General features: G+C 49.2%; 8 non-coding genes across 8 annotated transcripts; 5 read left to right on the top strand and 3 right to left on the bottom strand.

Moving 5' to 3' along the window:
- Nucleotides 1–1,862: 1,862 nt before the first annotated feature.
- On the bottom strand, nucleotides 1,863–1,934 carry TRNAP-UGG. The gene has a single exon. It is a non-coding gene; the product is annotated as a tRNA-Pro (tRNA).
- A 1,625-nt stretch (nucleotides 1,935–3,559) lies between these two features.
- TRNAT-UGU lies at nucleotides 3,560–3,632 on the top strand. Its single transcript has one exon. It is a non-coding gene; the product is annotated as a tRNA-Thr (tRNA).
- A 645-nt stretch (nucleotides 3,633–4,277) lies between these two features.
- TRNAY-GUA lies at nucleotides 4,278–4,368 on the top strand. Its single transcript is given in 2 exon segments — nucleotides 4,278–4,314; nucleotides 4,333–4,368. It is a non-coding gene; the product is annotated as a tRNA-Tyr (tRNA).
- Nucleotides 4,369–7,230: 2,862 nt separating this feature from the next.
- On the bottom strand, nucleotides 7,231–7,312 carry TRNAL-UAG. The gene has a single exon. It is a non-coding gene; the product is annotated as a tRNA-Leu (tRNA).
- A 6,189-nt stretch (nucleotides 7,313–13,501) lies between these two features.
- TRNAT-UGU lies at nucleotides 13,502–13,574 on the top strand. The gene has a single exon. It is a non-coding gene; the product is annotated as a tRNA-Thr (tRNA).
- Nucleotides 13,575–13,890: 316 nt separating this feature from the next.
- Nucleotides 13,891–13,962, top strand: TRNAP-AGG. Its single transcript has one exon. It is a non-coding gene; the product is annotated as a tRNA-Pro (tRNA).
- A 2,082-nt stretch (nucleotides 13,963–16,044) lies between these two features.
- TRNAL-AAG lies at nucleotides 16,045–16,126 on the bottom strand. Its single transcript has one exon. It is a non-coding gene; the product is annotated as a tRNA-Leu (tRNA).
- Nucleotides 16,127–16,977: 851 nt separating this feature from the next.
- Nucleotides 16,978–17,049, top strand: TRNAP-AGG. The gene has a single exon. It is a non-coding gene; the product is annotated as a tRNA-Pro (tRNA).
- The last annotated feature ends 1,900 nt before the right edge of the window (nucleotides 17,050–18,949 follow it).

Here is an 18,949-nt window from a genome sequence, read left to right as displayed (position 1 = left end):
AAGTGCTGCTGAGTTCTTCCTGTCTTGATTGTAAGCCCGGCCAGTATTCCTGCCTCCTACCACGGTAATAGGAGGAGTAGTGGTGCCACTTTCATCTGTGCTGGTCATAAAAGTCCCTGAGAGTCCTCGATACCCCAAGAAACCTTTGCTAGTCCTGAGGGCAGGGAGAGAAAGGACCCACTAAATAATCATGAACTACCCTGAGACATCTGAGCCAACCATGAAAGGTCTAGGTCTTCCCCTTCACAGCCAAACTCCTACAAAGAATTCTTTACCTACGTGTCCACACTTTCCCTCCTTCTTCAACCCACCCGTGTCAGCTTCCCTACTCTTTCTGCTTTAAAAGCTGGTAAAGGCAGTCAATAGCCCCCAAGGAATCAAATCAGCTGTCAGGGCAAGGGACTGCCATGATGCTTCCTTTCCAGTTCCTCCACTCACAGGATTCCATTCTCAACTTTTTACACACTGGTGATCACCAGGGCCTGTCCTTAAATTCTTTCTCTGTGAATGATCTTTCCTGCGCATTCTTCTCCAAGCCAACGTTAACTACCACCTTGTGGGTTCTTTTTTTAAATTGTAGTTGACACGCACTGTTCCGTTAGTTTCAGAAGCACAACATAGTGATTCAGTAAGTCAATACATTATGTCGTGATCACAAGTGGAGCTCCCACCTGCCACCACGCACACAATTACTATGGTTTTAATTCTAAAAATTCCCTTCTCTAGTTTGACTCTTTCTCCTGAACGCCAGGACTTTATATCCAGCTTCCTACTGTGCATCTCCCAGTAGCAAACACACCCAACACATGAAAGCCCAGGCTAGCTACATCACACTTCTGACGGGACTACCAACTGGTAACCAGGGCACCCCGGCAGATTCCGCCCTCACTTTTCCCTCCTTCCAATCACCAATCACAAAACCCTTGATTCTTGCCTGGCCACATAACCTTTCCAAGATAGGAACCTGGGAAAGGACAAATACGATAGAATCAGTCAGAAATCCAATCAGAGATTGCCCTTGTACAAGCTGTTTCAGAAGATAAGCGAACTAAGGCTTGTCATTCCAGCAGGTTTGGGCTACTCCTGCAAACCGAAATCAACCACACTGTAAGGTTTCAGGAAGACACCTCACACGGCAGCCCGCTGGTTTTCCAGGTAAGCAATCAAAGAGCACTAACGGGTCTAGTGGATTCTTGCTAGAAATGGCAAGACGACTTATCACTACGTTATATTGAGTCTTGGAAAACATTCAGTTGGGCTCTTTTTGGATGGAATGGATGTCTGCGCCTTCGGAGCGCAAGTGTCCCCAGTCCGCAGCTGTGCATTATTCGGAAGACTGCCAGGGCGCTTGTGACTGTGGGGTAGACGGTGTCCGGAACCAAAAGCGCAGCCGCGCTCCTCACCCAGGCGGGGGCTCCCAGGCGGGGGCTAGATTCTGCACCGCGAAGGGATCGCTGCCGTGGACCCCGGCCTCTGGAGGAGGATTCTGGCCCGGCATTGCGATCCGAACACACCTCCAGGTGCCGCTCTGTTCCGTGCGCAATGCCCTCGCGAGAAGGGCACTAGCTTTTTTCCCGGCGAAGTGCCTGGGTAAGAACCGCCGGAGCAAGCTATTCCTGACCAAAGAACCTGTCAGAGCCGGACGGGGGCAGCCCGATCTCATGAAGCCCTTGGCTCGCGGTAGCATCTTCGTTGTCCTTGTATCGGTCCACAGAAGGTCCAACTTGCCCGGAAGCTGATCTCGAAACAGATCCGGGGTGGAACTGACCTCAGCCTAGGTGGATTTTGACTTGGGGCGGTGTTGGCTTTGTTTGGCTCTACAGGGGAGGCAGAGGGGGAAAAAAACCCAAAGAACAAAAACTGGGCTCGTCCGGGATTTGAACCCGGGACCTCTCGCACCCAAAGCGAGAATCATACCACTAGACCAACGAGCCAGGCCTGAGAAGGGGTTTTCCTCTTTTGGAATGTTCATTCATCCTATTAGCTGCATCACGCTGTTTTTGATGCAGTTCATAAACCCAGCAATTTCCTCCAGACCCCAAGAACATCAATGTGCGCATTGGGAGGAACGCGAGCCGCGGCGTTCCAGAGGTAGGGATGTTCATGAAGCAGTCCAGGCTGAGCTGCGAGTCTGTCCGTGGACCCTCCCGAGTTGGGGTCTGGATGCTTACACCGTTAGGACCAGAGCCGTCGCAGGCATCCCGGGGTGTAAGGACACAGGAACAATAAGACCCACCGACCTCACTAAGAGGCAAAGGTTACCTCCAGGACCAGCAGAGGAACTGGACACTATAGCCCCCATGGAGGTCAAATCCTGGAACCACCGCTTTAGTCCACTCGGCTCTCTCTCTCAACATTTGCATAAACGCTTTTGCGGTTTCCTTTCAGCTTTATTTAATAAACTTTGTGCTTTAGTTAAAGCACCCTTCAAGGGTGGGCAGAAGGTGACCTCGGGGAAGAGTTGCCCCCTTCCCATACCCTCTTTAAAGAAGGCTGGACCTGCCCGCTTCTCTATCAACCAGAATGTGGTGGGTGGAAAGGGAAGGGAGGGCGTTGTCCTTACTTTGCAAGGCTTTCTGCTTGGGGAACGAAGTTCTTGGGCTCTGGCTTGTCTGCCTTGGTCACATTGTCTACCCTGCGCCGAACACGTTCCTGGCACGGGGTGCAAACTCGGTGAATAGCTATTGAATCCCCTGAACCAGGCACCAGACTCCTGGGCGAGCTACCAGAGGAGGGAAAAGGAAAAGAGGAGCGCTCCCTTCCAACCCTCCCACAAGTCTCCACTTTCTATTTGTTCTGGACTTTAGGCTGGGCATTTACAAGAGCATGGTGGCCCAGAGAGAAGCAGCTGCCTCTCGCGCTCCAAGTTGTTAGCAGAGAGCTTTAAAGGACCGAGGAAAGGGCGCGCTCTCTTTTAGCCGGCTTCTGTTTCAGGAAAACTGGAGGGATCTCAGGCCCGGGTCCACTGTGAGGAGCCTGACTCTGCCTGAAAGGCTTGGGGAGGGGGGAAGGGGGGTCTGGATGCCTTCCGGTTCTCACTGCCTCCGCCCCCCCCCCAAATTCTGAGGGTCGGAGGGGTATGAACTGTGTTTAGAGAAAGCCACCTCCCTTTAAAACAAAGCAAAACAAAACATAAAACAACCCCATCGTAATCTGTAAGAGCTGGAGCAGTTCGTTGTGAGTCCAAGCAGATTGGAGACGGTGGGGCTGCTGCCGTCCATGTCTTTCACCCTTCTCTTCTGTAAGGCACCCTCACCCTACCCCACTTGACCTCAGGCCTCCCTCCACTCTGGCCTTGCTGTGGCCGGAGCTCAGGGACTTGTCAGGACTGAGGCTGACCAGACTGTGCTATGGGGCTTGCCCTGCTCTTGGAGAGACTTGCATCCTCGTTTAGGCCTAGTCAAGAACATGTTTCTTCATCACTCCCTTGTTTGAAGGTACTTCCTTCAAAACAAATTCCCCTCAAGTTTGAATTGTCTGTTAAACTTTAGATGTAAAGTCAGTTGACTGCAGTTTTTTAAAACAAAAGAATTCAGCAGTAAGAAGTGGGCTGTGGGTTGGCTCCATAGCTCAGGGGTTAGAGCACTGGTCTTGTAAACCAGGGGTCGCGAGTTCAAATCTCGCTGGAGCCTTCGGTGTGATGCTGGTTCTCCCCCAATGTTATTCTCCGTTTTTGTTCACTTATTGAAAAGGACTTGGAGGGAAAAAGCACTGTGTGATCTTTCTGGGATAATCAGATCCTAGAGATCCAGGACAGAAGATCACAGAATCTGGGCTCCTGTGATCCCGAGGTAAAATTGACGTGTCTGTACCGTTCAGTAAGCAGGAGAGGAACCAGGTTACTCAAGTCGCTGCTAGAACACAGAATGGGTTGGCACGAGTCCACACCTCCGTATTTGCGGAACAGGGCAACTTCGGCCCATTGACAGCTTTGACCCCAGCGGCGTGGAGTCCTGTGCACCTGCCGAGTGCAGCCAGCCGGGAGCCGGGTTTCTCCTGCGCCGGTGGAGCGACCCGCTGGCGGGTTAATCCTGCAGTGTAGTCCAGAAGCTACGCCCCATTGGGCTTCTGTGCTGCTTCCAAGCTCACTTTCTCAGACTCAGAGTCCGCGTCCTACACCCCAGGCTACTCCTCGGGATTCGATTTGTTATAGATAAGACTCTGTGGGGACTTGGTGGGCGTCAGTCTTAGTCCGAACCTCAAATACAAAGAGGCCAGACAGCTCACTAGCTGTTACTATTTCCACAAAAATCTACATTAAGGCACAGTTGTCGTGCCCTTCGATAGCTCAGCTGGTAGAGCGGAGGACTGTAGAGGGAAACAACTGCTGTCATCCTTAGGTCGCTGGTTCGATTCCGGCTCGAAGGAGGTACATTGCATTTTGACGATGGCCCCTACTTCCTGAAAATTTTATCCTCCCAACTGGATGACCTGAAACATTTACTGTAATTCTATTTTCAGGCAATAAGAGAGCAACTTACTCCCTGCCAAGAAACTTAATTTCACTTATCTTCTTTCTGACTATGCAGTAGATGTGAACTAATGGCTTTCATATAAGACTTGGATCTGTTATCTCCTAATCTTTGGGACCAGTTTACGTTGATTGAATATTGGGGTAACATCCCTCAACCTCACCAGATACCCCCACTTTTTCATAAGGGCGAGTAATGTACACTAGAGAAATCAGAGATTAAGGAGAAACACATTAGAAAGGCTACGCTTGGAAAGGATAACTACACGATGGAGAATAAGCAATGCAAACGGTTAAATCTACGCACGCAGCTGTCCCTCCAGTAAGAAGAAAGGAGATGCTGATTTAAACGAGAGGGTACTGTTTCATCACCAGAGTAGACAATGTTGGTTGCTATTTAATATTGACCAGGATGTAGTTATGACATTCTTGGAGAATGTCCCTACTTTCTCGAGGGCACTGGGCGTTATAAATCAGGAGCCGTAAAAGGCGTAACGTTCGGTCAGGTATTCTCGTCTACCTCTATAAACTTATCATTTATACATGAAAAAAGGAAATATGGCGAGATTTAGTTATTTGTGGGTGATTTGTACTCTTTATATTTTTTGTTTTTTTCAAAAGATATCACTTGTATACATTACATTAATAAAAAAAATGTTTTAACCTTACAAAATAAAATTTAAACATACTCTGTGCCACTGTGGAAGACATTCTGGCAGTTTCTTACAAAACTAAATACACTCTTATCATGTAATCCAGGAATCACGTTTCTAGGTAACTACCTCAATGAATTGAAAAGTACGTCCACACAAAAACCACAATAAACTGTGGTACATTAAAACAAAGGACATATTTATTCAGCACTAAGAAGAAATGAGACATTAAGCCATGAAGTGATACGGAGAAACTTTAAATGCATACCACTAAGTGCAAGGAGCCAATCTGAAAAGGTTATGATTCCAAATATATGACGTTCTGGAAAATGCAAAATTATGGAGACAGTAAAATGATCAGTGGTCGCCAATGGTTGGGGGGGTTGCATTGGCAGAGCACAGTTTTTAGGGCAGTGAAACTCTTCTGTACGATACTAGAGTGGAATGGTGGATATGTGTCATTTGTACAGTTGTCAAAACCCCATGGAGTGCATGATACATAGAGTAAATCCTAGTGTTCACTGTGGCCTGGGGTAGATAACGATACGTACTCGTTGGTTCACTCATTGTAGCGAACGCAAACCACTAGTGCAGGAGGCTGACGGTGAGGACGCTGTGTGGTGCGTAGGGAGGAAAGGAGGTGTGTAGGAACGCTGTGTTTTCTTACCCAATTTTGCTGTAAATCTAAAACTGCTAGTCTTAGCTCAGGCTGCTATAACAAAAATACCATTGTGGCTTAATCCAAAAACGTATCGCTCACAGCTCTGGAGACTAGGAAGTCCAAGATCCAGGTGCCAACAGATTTGGTGTCTGACAATGCCCTGCTTATTGGCTTGTAGACAGCTGCCTTGTCGCTGAATCCTCCCATGGCTAAGAGAGAAATCTCTCCATTTCTGAGAAAAACGGTTTCTTTTGTGAAAATCTCAGTTGCCCAAGATATTTCTTGGTGGGAGGTGGGTGAAAAGGAAGGGAACATCAAAGAGGAGTCATCAAAGTGAAATGAAGGGGGCCTGGGAGAACATGGGAGAGGATTTTGAATGAGGAGGGGGAAAGTCATAAAAACGAAGGCACAATCAAAGAGTGGCATGAAAAACCCCAAGACCTTGGTTCTTGCAGAGTCCTCGTTCCCTCCTCCATTTATTTCACTCATTCCTCATGACACTCTTGGGGAATTCTCTACCTTCTCCAAGGGAACTGCCTGCTCAAATCCAGGAGTAGGACTGTAAGTAACAGGGGTTGTAAATGGCTGAGAAGTTCAGTGGAACAGCCCTTCTAAGAGGGTACCACTAAGCAGTCCCTGAGGACACACTGAATCAGGCTCTGCACAGGTATTGCAGTTAAGTGGTTTAGAGACCTGGACAGTCTCGAAGATAAGTAGATTCATTGGAAGGCGCGGGGGAGTGGCTAAGCCAACACCATTCACAGCACACGCTCCCTGGGCCCCAAGCAAGGAGTCAGCCAAGAATCAGCTTGGAAGTGTTTTGGAATCACAAAGCCACCTGTAGAGTCAAATTCAAAATAGCTGTTTACCTACCCAACACCACCCCATAAAGCAATGATGCTCGAGTGAGAGCTTGAAGCCTGGGTAGTATTGGCTTTCTCATTCATCCATCGTATTCAATTACAAAAGTAACGTAATTAAAACCAAAATTGGGTCTGTGCAGGTTACTTCTCAGACCACAGAGCTGCAGCTCCTAAATTAGTGTCAGGGGCGGAATGACTGGGGCGGGGGCTGGGGGCAGGAAATTTCTGGGACGTCTTCCTGACCAGATGATGCCTAAGCCACGTCATAAGAATTAATCAGCGTGAGTGGATTTTAGAAGAGGAAGACCAAAAACGTTCCCGATTGGGGGTACACAAAAGCAGTGCAAAAGCCTAGACAAGAGGAAGGTCCGGTGCACATACTAAGCCTGGGAGGGAATGTCAGAAGAGCAGGACGATCTCAAGCAGTAAACCGAGGTGGTTTGATGTGCAAATAGAGAAATTAGTGTCCGCTAGGAACTTTACGTTGGGGAAGAGGGATTTCGAATAGTTACTGCTAGACAGTCTTCTTCAAACTCCCTTCTAACAAAGAAGACTATTTGTAGCTAGATTAAAACACAGCATTGGCAGCGGTGGGATTCGAACCCACGCCTCCGAAGAGACTGGAGCCTAAATCCAGCGCCTTAGACCGCTCGGCCACACTACCACTTGCCAGGAAGTTTTTTTCCCCATCACTAAGTTATTTACCCTTCCCAGCGTGTGGGCTCAAAATTCGGATTTTTTCTTCATGGTTAGTAGGGTTCCCCGCAGCGTTTTCATTCATCCCTGCGGATCTGAGCAAACGCAGGAAAGGAGGAATCGTATTGTCACACGCCTGGGAAGTGAGCCACAAGGTAGTCAACGATTACTAGTGTGAATGTCCTTGGAAGATTTCTACCTTTTCTTTAACCTAGGCAGTAAGACCCAGAAAAGAAAAACCCCGCTGGCGACTTATTACAGGTGATTAGAGAAGATTGAATAAGGAGCTCCTCGCTGTCGAGTCATTCGTCGGTGCCTGAGTCTCAGCGCGAATGAGGTCGGAGTTCAGATCCAGCAGGAGGCGCCCTTTCGTTCACAGATCTGGCCCGCCCGCCACCGCGTTCCGGGGGCACCCCTTGGTCGCCTCCTCCTGCAGGTTCAGTCAGAACGGAGAGACTGGGGAGTTGCGGCCCTCTTGGTCAGTAACCACCGCTCGGCCGTGGTAACCGAACCATTTCCCTTAGATGGGGACCAAAGTGACCCCGCAGGGAGGTTGCATGCCAGGAGCGTCCCCAGCCCCAGAAGGGGAGGATTCCGGGCTTCCCTTGGGTCCAGGCGCCACTAGCTCCGTGCGATTTCTTTTGAAAGGAGCAGAGGGAAAGCTAGGAAAAATTTCATGATGATAACTGCCGTCTCCTGACCCAAAGTGGGGTCTCGTACCTGACCACGAACTCTACTAGGCTCAAAGCCCTGGATTCTATCTTACCCATATTCTTTTTTTCTTTTCCTTCCTGTTTCTGGTTGGCCATTTCTGAGTCTCTGGAGCCAGAAATTCTCCCGGGAGTCTAGTTTCTGAACTTCAGGGGCCCCTCCTCCCCCGCTCCGACCTCCTCCTGCCTCTCCTTGCCTCAGGGCTCTCCGAGGTCTTTCCCCAAGTCCTGGTGGCCTGAGGGTCGGGGGTTGGAGGCGCGCAGAGAGAGAAAAAGTTGTTCTTTATGGATCTTCAGGGGGCGAAGGTCCTGCTAGCTCCCGTCCTCGCTGCCATGGGAGGGGGCGACGAACAGAAAAGAAGTTCTAGAAAAGCTGCTTGGAAATAGGGCGCAGGGAGCATCTGGTGGCTGTAGACCGAGGCGGGGAAGAGGGGTCAGGAGAAGGCTGGGGCCCCGCGAAGGAGGGGTCCTGGACCGACCGGGATCAGCGGCGGGGTCTTCTTGGGCTCTGCATCAGCACCCCATCCCCTCCAGACGGCTGCCTGCTGGGCCATACCCCCTTCGCCCTGCCACCTGCACCCTTACTGCCCCCCGACCTTTCCTTGCAGACAACATATTAAGTGCCTCATTTATGCCTTCTGCTTTCCTCTCTCTACTTCTAGTTCATGGGCACTCTGAGCTCCCTGGGCAGACATGGGCGTCCAGCCTCAGGCTCCAGCCAAGTTCTTTTTCTCTCCAGAAGCTCCCAGAGTCAGGAGCCAGGCACAGGCTTGGCGGCTGTCAGCAGCGAAGGCCAGGGGGCACCATCCAGTCCAGCACAATGGTCAACGCTGTGGCTTCTGCGCCCTACACACTGGAGCCAGAGGGATTCACATACCTGTAGCCGGCCCTTTTGGCTGAAGTGTACTGAGAAACTTCACTCTGTGTTTCAGAATCCTCAGGGAAAAAAGTGAGTGTGAGCTGATTGCTTTCAGCAGTACGCAAAAGTCTTTGCCACTTTGGAAAGACTGCTGTGGGAAGACTGGTGTTAATCTCAAGGTGGAGAGAACCTGTGTAACCCTCAGTAAGAGAAGGAAGCAGGAGTCCGAAAGGGAGAAAAGAACCTGAGGCTTTTTATTACTCGGAAGAAGTGGGGAGGAAATGGGAAGGGAGAGAACAAATATTTAAAATATAGGTTGAGGGGGCCTGGCTAGCTTAGTGGGTGGAGCATGCGACCCTTGATCCCAAGGTGGTGAATTCCAGCCCCAGGTTGGGAGTGAAGCCTATTTAAAATTAAAAAAAAAAAAAATTAAAATATCGGTTGAACTATTATGCCTCCTACTGAGCCAGACAAGAGACTCAGGGTCTACGGGTAGGTCTTGGGAAGGTCTTGGGAAGGTCTTATTGACACTTTGGATGAGATCTCCAAATGTGATTACACAGACACACTCGTGTCCATGTATGTTAGGGCACATACACATTTGAATAAACCACAGTTTCTGTAACTATGTTTTAACCTAAAACAACAACAGAGATTCTCATAAGATGGCAGTGACCTGAGCCCTTCCTGATCAGGCCATAAAAAAAACCAGTCAACAGGAAAGAACCTGGTCATTACAGCAGAGCTCCCTTTGATCCTGGGACGCTGCGTGTTCAGCATCCAAAGTGACAGGCTTGAAGGCGCTTTCTTACCAGGAGAGAAGGTACCACAGTCTCCCGTACCTGGCTGAAGTTCCTTTACTACCCAGGGTGCGTGGCTGTCCTGACCAGTCCCTGCATAGTGCCTGAGGACTCATGCTTACCTTGAACTCACCGGCCCTCAGTGGAGGGAGGTGCCTTGGTCTAGTCCCCTCAAGAAATGGATCCTATGTTGGACTGGACAGTTCAAATAAGAAATGCCCAGAGACTCACAAGCCAGGTGTCGCAGCTTTCCCAGTGGGGTACCGACTTTGCCACCCACTTTATTGTCCTGTATCTGAAGCAAGTAGATAAGCGCCTCTTTGGAAAGATGTGGGATACAGATAAATGCGATGTGTTTGTCTGGCACATGGTTATCCCTTCCCTCTTCAGCATAGAATGCTCGTATTCTAGACTCTAGCATTCTGCAGTACTGCTGGAGAATTTAACCTTGAGTGTTGTGCTATCCTTACCTTGCTAATAGTCCAGATGATGAAAATTTATAGACAAGCAGGAAATTCAAGACATTGATACTCATAGTGCGGTCCAGGCACCAGCAGCATCAGCGTCTCCTGGTAACTTATTAGAAATGCAGGATCTCAGGCCTGAGATTCAAGGAATTGGAGTCTTAACAAACTCCCCAAAGGTGAGAGAACGTTGAGAAGTACTCCGTGTTCCAATCTGTGTATCAAATGCCCTATGCTCAATTTAGGGCATTTGAAAGTTTATCCAAGCACACTTTCCAGTATGCTTACCTTGTTACGACTTGTCTCCTCTTATGTTTTGTTTGACTTAGATAGGTTGTGTTTCCATAAGAATCCTTCTGGATCAGCAGAAGGCTTGCATTACACTGCAGTGTAAAGTTTTGTCCCTAGGTCCAATAGAGAGCCACCCAGGTATTGGCCTGCGGCCCCCTTCCGCATGTGCTGTAAAAATCTCACTAACATTAAATACTAGTAAATAATATGTTCCTTTCGAGGAATGTAGCAGATAGTCCTTTCAGCATTTATTGAGCCCCTACGTAAATATTTAGTTCCTATATGGTCTCACATGTTAATTATATCATTCATCACAGTAATGCAAAATACTGTGATGTGTTATACTTGCAAGTTTTCTAAAGTAAATGTTCAAAGGAAAAGGAGAGGAGGGTAATCACTTTCTCATTTTCAACAGGAAGACTCAAGCCTCTTATTTTTAATTCTGTATTTTTCCCTTACAGTGTTCATCAGCTCAGGAAAGCAGCCTACTCTCTTTAAGTCAGACCTATAGGAACTCAGACCACTCTCTCTAGTAACAATCCAGGAAGCCAAGCAATAACCCTGTAACAATCAGTGCCAAGTGGGTAAGACTTGATTAGTAACTGACAGCTTTGCTAATATTTGTCCTTGCTTCCAACTTAGGACCAACCAGAGAAAACCAAATATGTACCCCTAACCAACCCCACAGGACTCCCTGCTTCCAGATAGATTGTGTGCCGCTTCCCCATACCAATAGCCCCCAATCAAGGTACACCTGAAGCCTTCCTTTTTTCCCCATTACAAAGCTTTCCCTTTTCTGTCTGCCAGAACTCAAGCGACCACTTCCTTGCGACGGCAAGCTCTGAATATATAGCCTTTGCTTGTTGTCTTTTAGCTGGATTTCATTTATTTCCACCCTAGAGTTAAAATTTCGCAAAATAAAAAGTTGAGGGAAAATGGAAGAAATAGAGACAAACAAACAAACAAAATAATTAAAAACAATCCTAAGATCGCTCGTAGGGGTCAAGTTAGAAGTCAAGAACTTCTAATTGGCCAGAGCACTCTGGAACATGCCCTTTTGATGTTGTTCTCTGGAACGGGCCAGTGGAATGGGCTCTGGGAACCTCCGGAGTCAGGCCAACCCAAGTGAGCTGAGGGCAGAGCGTGGCTGGAAGAAGGAGAGGGGTAGATGTAAGGTCCTGAGTCAGACTTCAGGGGTAGGAAATGGACTGCATGTAGATAGGGTCTGTTGGGCAAACGCTCATTTATCCTGTGAGGAGAGTGAGGACCCTGCCCCTGGAGGTGATGTCTGTGAAGGAGAGACCAAAAAACCTCAGGCCCATGGTTGCTGTTCTGGCTTCTCCTTTGAGCATTTTAAATTCCTTTTAGATGTGTGACACTTTACCGAATACACCTCAAGGGAGCTCCAGGCAGGACAGCAAAGGACAGACTGTCTGCAAGGAGGCAGTGGTGGGGGGCTGTATTTAAAGAGGGAAGGTGAGCAGGTATGGGGAACGGTTGGAATTTTCCCTTTTTTGGAAACTGTGCCTGGTTGTAAGGAGCCCATTGGTCAGTGAGCTTATGGATATTTTGATGCGGGTCACCTGATAGGCCTGTCTGTACTCAGCCAGGGGGTTGTCACGGGCCCTTCTGTCTTGGTCAAGTTTCCATTGCTCAAGCCTGCAGCCTGAAAGAGGCCTCTACACTGTGGAGACCTGGGGTCCTGGGGCCTCAACTCAGCCAGAACCAAAGGAGTCATGGAAGGTTCTTGGTCTTGTCATGAGAAATAATTCAAGGACAGACATGCAGCACCGCAGAGGAGCGAGCGGCACAAGCAGGAAAGTTTAAGGCAAAAAATACACTCTTGATATGCGAGAGCCTGCGAGCTCCAGAGTGAAATCAAGAGAGAGGACTGCGTCCCTGGGGTTTGGGTTTCCATCTTTTACCTGCAGTTGTTAACTAGGGGGTGGAATATTCATTAATTGGGGCGAGAAGCAGGGTTTCCCACTTCTTTCTAAGTAGGTCAGGGCTTTCCGGGCTTGGCCTCGGTGGTCCTGGGCCTGTCTGACGTGGTCCTGCTGCTCATGGAGCGCTGCCCGGAGAGGCCTCTGACTTTGATCGCTGACCACGACTTCCTCCTTGCCGACCTCCCGGGTGTTGGGCTGGAACCTAACTCCCACTCTAACAACGAATCACAGGCTTACAGATTTCTTACAAACTTCATGATCGCGGACAAATGGAAACATGAAAAAACAGTGGGTACGAGAGCAGGTGTGTGGGCGGAGAGTCTAACCCTTACTAAACAGAATTGGTTCACTTCTTGGGGTGGCATGAATGAGTGCTCATCTGTGATTATATTTGCAGCAAGAAAAACGTACAAGACCTTTCTTAATTTATTTTTAGTTCCTGTTAACTAGCTTATATAAACAAGGTTTTCAAAAAGTGAAAATCCTTTTTTTTAAAATTATGTTATTTTCCTACCAAAGATGTATATAAATCTGTCTATGTCTTTAAGGAAGGATTAAACTCTTTCTCCCCAGTACCCCTTTCCCCTACTTGCTCCTACCCCTCAATCTTTGTGAGGGAGGCATTAATTCCAAAATACAAAATAAAGGTGTGGGGCTCTGGATTCAGAAAGGAAAAAACCGTGGTAAACCTCTTTTCACCTTCCCCAGATTTTACCACAATATTAAGTGAAAGGAGTGCGTCGCGTGCCCATCAGACGCCCTCTCTACGCGCCTCTTATTTCTCTGGTGGGTCTCCCGTGTGCCCAAGTATCTGGAATTCTGATACCCGCCTCCTTTCTGGTCACCAGAGGCACAGGAGGCAATGTCTCAGCAGAGTATCAAGATGAGAGACGACAAGACAGCCTGGTAGTGGCTGTACTCAAAACGGAGTCTTTTAGAGGAGTTGACGGGACAGGAAGAAAATCTAATTTTGTGGGAGACTATCTTGGATTTTTGCTCGAGCCCAAGTTGCGTTTCATGCTTTGGGATGCTGGCTTTACTAGACACTTGTATAAGATGAGAGCTAGAGAACGTCAGCACGGGAGAGGGCTCCATAGCTCAGGGGTTAGAGCACTGGTCTTGTAAACCAGGGGTCGCGAGTTCAAATCTCGCTGGGGCCTGTGGTCCTTTTTTCTCCGCATCTGGTTGGGCGCCTCTGGAGCTAGGCCGGCAGGACCGTCAGAGGGAGGGTTCCGACGCCGCAGAATCTCCCAGGCCGGCCGCAGCCCGGAGGAGACGTTCAGGCAGTGGGTGATCCACTTCCCCTGCGGCTCTCCGGCTCCGGATCCACGGCAGCGGCTGCAGCGGGAGGCTTCGGCTTTCTGGTAAACAAGCACGCATTCCTTCCAACAGAAGGCACTCGAATACACAGTTTTTCTGGAAACGCCCAGTGACGGGAATGAGCCTTGAGGCAGAGTTAAAAAACTCCTACAGACCGGCACGTTGGTCTAGGGGTATGATTCTCGCTTAGGGTGCGAGAGGTCCCGGGTTCAAATCCCGGACGAGCCCTGTTTTGCCTCCATCGCCTTCTTCCCAATATTTCCGTCGCTGCATTTTGTTCTCTCTACTCTGCTTTAGAAAGTTGCGATCGAATGCTCTCTGATGTGAAATAGCAAAGTAGACCCAGCCGCAAGCTACCTTTTGATTTGTCCGACCAAGTGTTTGCCCACTCTCCCCGGGAGACAGGCAGACGGGCAGGTCGGAGAGCAGAGCATTCTCCCGCCCGTGAGTGCATCCGACACGAAACCGGAATGGTAACGCTTTCCTGTCCCCTGCCTGACTCCAGGGATCTCGGTTAGTCACCTCAAAGGGTGTAAGGGGACTGTCTTGGAAACTTTATATCGTGCCAAATATACGGAGCTGCTTGCTTTCCTGCGAAGGAACTGGGGCTGCTGCATGCTGACGCTGCCACCGTTTTACAAATGGATGATGCGTTAGCCGCTGGGAGTTTTTACGTGTGGTCACATAGCAGTGTCTTTCTTTCCTCTTTTTCTTTCCCTCCCTCTCTCCCTCCCTCCCCTGGCTACACTGGCCTTCTGACTGTTTCTCAGATACATGGCCCTTGTTTTCTGTTCTGGACCTTTCACTTGCCGTTTCCTCTTCTTGGAATATTATTTCCTCAGATATTTTTGTAGCTTCCTCTTTAATTCCTCCTGTGCTCAAACGTCATCTCTTTAGAGACAAGTTCCTTGATCACCCTTTCCAGAATGGCCCCCAATTGTCACTATTCCCTACATTATTTTTTTCTCCACAGCACTTACCAGTATTGACATGATTATGTACATTTGTTTCTTTTTTCCTTCCCTTTTCCCCCATTAAGATATAAGCTCCGGAAGGCCAAAATTTTTTTATTATGCTTGCAGCTGTGCCCTAAGCGCTCAGCACTGTGTGTGGTATGTAGTGGGTGATTAATGTGTGAATAAATGAATGAATGAATGTGCCATATTCCTGGACGTACCTGCTGGCCTCCAGAAGCCACAATTAAACAGCATTTATTTCTGGCTTCTGCCGACTCATTAAAATATCCCCAAAGGATAGGAACCATAGCTATGGGCTTATATTAAAAACAGACAGCCTAACTTGATCATCTCTCCACTTGGGCCCAGGTACCCAATTCAGGCTTCTTCTCAGAGAGAAAGTACCAAATTGCTTACCTGCAGACACAAGAATTACAAATATCTGTATGTATTGATAAATAACACGACATTTGTTTAGACTTCTTTGCTCTCTGAAGCTTTCTGTAGACAATGTTTGATCTTTTCTCATCTAATCTGTAGTAAAATTTCAACCCAGATGGGAGAAAAGAAAGGGTAGGTCCTGTGGTCTTAAATACCACAAAATGTGTGTTTAAGTAACGAAAACATTTAACATTTTTTGACTGCCAGACTCTGCGCTAAGCACCTTACGTGTATGAACTAACGAAACTTCCCCGAGATACGCAGCATTATTATCTCCATTTTACATATGAGGATGTTGAGGCCCACAGAGCATAAGCCACCTGCCTAAGGCTGCACAGCTAGTAATGGGAGAACCGGAGCTCTGGTATTCTAAGGGCAGAACTGGCCCCGCAGCACCCTCCCATCACTGCATTGCCTTCCTTAGAAGGCATTTATCTTCTGTTTGATGATGTCTTACAGTGTTTCAAGACTGTTTTGCAATGGTATGTCTTCCTCTTCCAGGATGGTCAGTGGGCTTCCCTTGTGGGCGGGCATTATGTTTTATTCATCTTTTTTGTACTCCTCAGCGGTTGAACACTGTCAATAACAAGACAAGCGATCAAACTTTGCTCTCTGATTGAGTGAAGAAAGGCAAAACAAAGGTTATAGAGGAAACTAAAGGACTAGTACTTGACCTCGTGGAAACCATGGGTTCAAAGGCGTAATTATAATGTTGCGATGGTACTATGGTCTTTAATAAGAACTCTGAGATTTGAAAGACTGCAATACGAGAAGTTGCAAAACGGTGCATACCCAGATTCCCACCAATCAGGGAAAGCGGTTGGGCGCGAAAGGAAGGCGAAGGGATTCACTGCTCTACGTGGCTACACCAAGGCAGTCATCGCTGTCCGTCACAAACGGTTTCAAAAGCGAATGGCAGCGGTGGGATTCGAACCCACGCCCCCGAAGAGACTGGAGCCTTAATCCAGCGCCTTAGACCGCTCGGCCACGCTACCTGCTCGGCGTGCGCTCACAAACACATTCTCTACCCTGCCTCTCTTCCCCCCTCCCCACCCTCCACTCCGTGGTTCATTTATTTCTAGTTCTCCCGGGTTTTGCATCTCTTTCTGCGTTCCTTCCTGGCTGGTTTGCCTGGCTTTCTTCTTTCAAGCCGCAGTATTCGAGATTGGTGGAAAGGGCCCTACCGCACGTCCTGTTCCGAGACAGGACAACCTCCGTTGGGTCTAGGTGTTCGGAGCGCCTGCCCCGGGCGGGGCACAGGCCGGTCACCCGGGAGAATCGGGGCCCTCTCGGGTCTCGCAGGGCCCCCCACGAAGGGCGTCACGCGGCGAGACCTGTCGCTCCGCTGACAATGCCGAGTCTGTCTGGGACCCGCCGGCGGTGGGGCGCCGGGACGCGCCCGGAGGAGACGCGGAAGCTTTCCAGAAGGCGCGTTCCGTGGGGCTGGCCGAGCCCAGCAGCCGTCTGCAGTGTGCCCAGGCCGGGAGGAGCCTCCCCACCGCCCGCTGTCCCGCCGGCCGCGGGCAGCCCTCCCGGCGAGGCGCGTCCTCCCCTCCCCACTCCCCCGGGACCGTCCCTGAGACGATGGCCTCCCACCACTCCCGCAACCTCCGGAGCCTAAACGTGCCGAAATTCTTCTCGTCGATGCCTGGGGTTTCTCCCGAAAAGGATCTGTAGCCCAGGGGCCCCGCCTCCCGGAATGGGGGCGAGGGAGCCTGCAGTGGTCGGTTCATCCGCTAGGCGTCACCCCATGCCCACAGTTGCAAAAAGAAGCCCTTCCGGCCAACTGTGGACGTGGCTAAAATTTTCTTTACTAAACTTTAGAAATAGAAAGATAGCTGTGTGCGGCTCGTTGGTCTAGGGGTATGATTCTCGCTTAGGGTGCGAGAGGTCCCGGGTTCAAATCCCGGACGAGCCCTGTTTTTCTCCCTTGGTCACCATCAGGCTTCAGGGGGCACCTTCTGCGGGTAATGGATGAACGGACACCAGTGTGTGCTCCACTGGTTCAGATTTACACGCTTAATCTTCAGACAAGTGCTCTTTGTGTATTTACATCAGGGTAAATACCAGATTTTACATATAATTTATATAGCATTTCTTTTGCAAAATCACTATTTCTAAAATCGACCATTGTTTCTCTTCTGTAGTTTTGTGTTGTTATCCAAAAATCGGTCATTCAGGCCTGGGCGAGGCGTATTTTATATCAATTGTTTTGCATGACCCTCAGTTTTCCTCCACTGCAATCATGGGGCCCTTCTTTGGGTGCTGGGACCCCAAGGGTCAGCAAGTGCGGCAAGGTGTGTTGTCCCATAAAGCCTGGCCTCCCTCCCTCCTCTGGGCCCAACATTCCTGGGACCTCGTGCCTGTGGGCGTGGGGGAGTCTCAGGTGCTGTAGCACCATGGGATGAACTTCCGACGAGGATGCTCAGGCCTGCCGCCATATTAGACTCACCTGTGGGACTTTTTAATCATTCACTCGTTTGGGGTCCAACCCCAAACCAATTAAATCGGATTTTGTGAGGATAGGCCCTTGGCAGGGTTATTGATTAAAAGCTTGCCAGCTGTGGGGCACCTGGGTGGCACAGCGGTTGGGCATCTGCCTTTGGCTCAGGGTGTGATCCCGGCATTATGGGATCGAGCCCCACATCAGGCTCCTCCGCTATGAGCCTGCTTCTTCCTCTCCCCTTCCCCTGCTTGTGTTCCCTCTCTTGCTGGCTGTCTATCTCTGTCAAATAAATAAATAAAATCTTTAAAAAAAAAAAAAAAAGCTTGCCAGCTGTAATTAGGGTTGGTCTGGGCGGTACAGCTGCTACACAATTGCTCTCCAGACCACAGCTGGAGACTGGGCCCAGTACCCCAGTAATTCTAGGTATCCTGCATCCCATCCACCCTCCTCAGGATCACCCCCCTTCCAGCTGGGACTTCATTTTCCCTGGATAAGTTTAGTTCTGGGTGCAACCATGTGCCAAACTTAGTTTCTCTGTGACGCTCCTTACTTTCCCAGGCCACAGAAACAGACTGCTAAGAGCAGAAAACTCCAGAAGAGGCAGCCCAGGGGGTCAGCGTGCTTGGTTTGAGGAGGGACTAGTGGAAATGTGTGTGGCTTTCAGTCCTTATAGAAAGGACTAGACCCTATCATCACGCCTTCCCCCCGACTCCCTGCCTGCGGGTATTTAGTGCTAACACCCTCCTATTTCAGTCGGATATGCCCTGACTCACCTGATGAACGAGAGTTAGAAACCACAGGTATTTTTCACCTCACTCTTAGCTATGCTGCTAAGTATTTAACTTCTGGTACCTCTTGGATATTTGGAAGAACTGCAAAATAATCTTGGAATTATCTGTTAGCCCTCTCTCTCACAACCTACATTCAATCCTTTACCATACGATGTTACCTGTACAGTTAGAATCTTTCCAGAATCCAAACACTTCTCATCACCTGCGCCACCCACGCCATAGCCTAAGCCGCCACCATCTCTCATCCGTGCTGTTGCAGTGGCCCCTTGCAAGGTCTCTCTGGCTGGCCCTTGTGCCCTTCAGGCCATTCTCAACAGAATAGATAGAACAATCTTGTTGACACCTGGGTCAGACCTGGTCTTTACTCTGCTTAAAACCCTCTGTGCGTTTCCATTTCATTCAGCATAAAATCAAATTCCTTGTCAGGGCTTAAAAAAATCTCTGTGTGATTTTGCCGCTTCTTGGTCGCTCTTCACTTTGCTGATCTCATCTCCCAGAGCTTACTCCTTCCAACTACATTAGCCACTAGTGCACCTCAGAAATTCCCACCTCAGGGCCTTTGCACATGCTCTTCTCTCTGT

The sequence above is a fragment of the Ailuropoda melanoleuca genome, chromosome 20, assembly GCF_002007445.2.
Source record: "Ailuropoda melanoleuca isolate Jingjing chromosome 20, ASM200744v2, whole genome shotgun sequence".
Classification (NCBI taxonomy): domain Eukaryota; kingdom Metazoa; phylum Chordata; class Mammalia; order Carnivora; family Ursidae; genus Ailuropoda; species Ailuropoda melanoleuca.
The sequence above is the reverse complement of the archived record's forward strand: the minus strand, read 5'-3'. Positions and strand labels throughout refer to the sequence as shown.